The following is a 282-nucleotide window of genomic DNA, read 5'->3' on the forward strand; positions in this document are numbered from 1 at the left end:
GAAGTTCAAGCAGAAAATATGTAGACAGTATATGGTGGAATACTTAAATAGAAAGTCTGGTGAAAGAAAAACAAAAGTGTTATGAAACATGGTTATCCACTTAGGATAATGAAGATCGAAAGCAGTACAACAGAATAAACCGAGAAGTGAAAAAATGGTTAAAAGGGCTAAAAACGAGGAGTGGGAGAGAAAGTGCACAAAGATTGAAAACCACATTGGGGGAACAAAATCAAGAATGGCGTGGCAGACGATAAAAAGTTTGAGAAAAGAAAATAATAGGCG

Source organism: Dendroctonus ponderosae, unplaced genomic scaffold (assembly GCF_020466585.1).
Source record: "Dendroctonus ponderosae isolate FM_Combo_2020 unplaced genomic scaffold, Dpon_F_20191213v2 Dpon_F_20191213_1, whole genome shotgun sequence".
Classification (NCBI taxonomy): domain Eukaryota; kingdom Metazoa; phylum Arthropoda; class Insecta; order Coleoptera; family Curculionidae; genus Dendroctonus; species Dendroctonus ponderosae.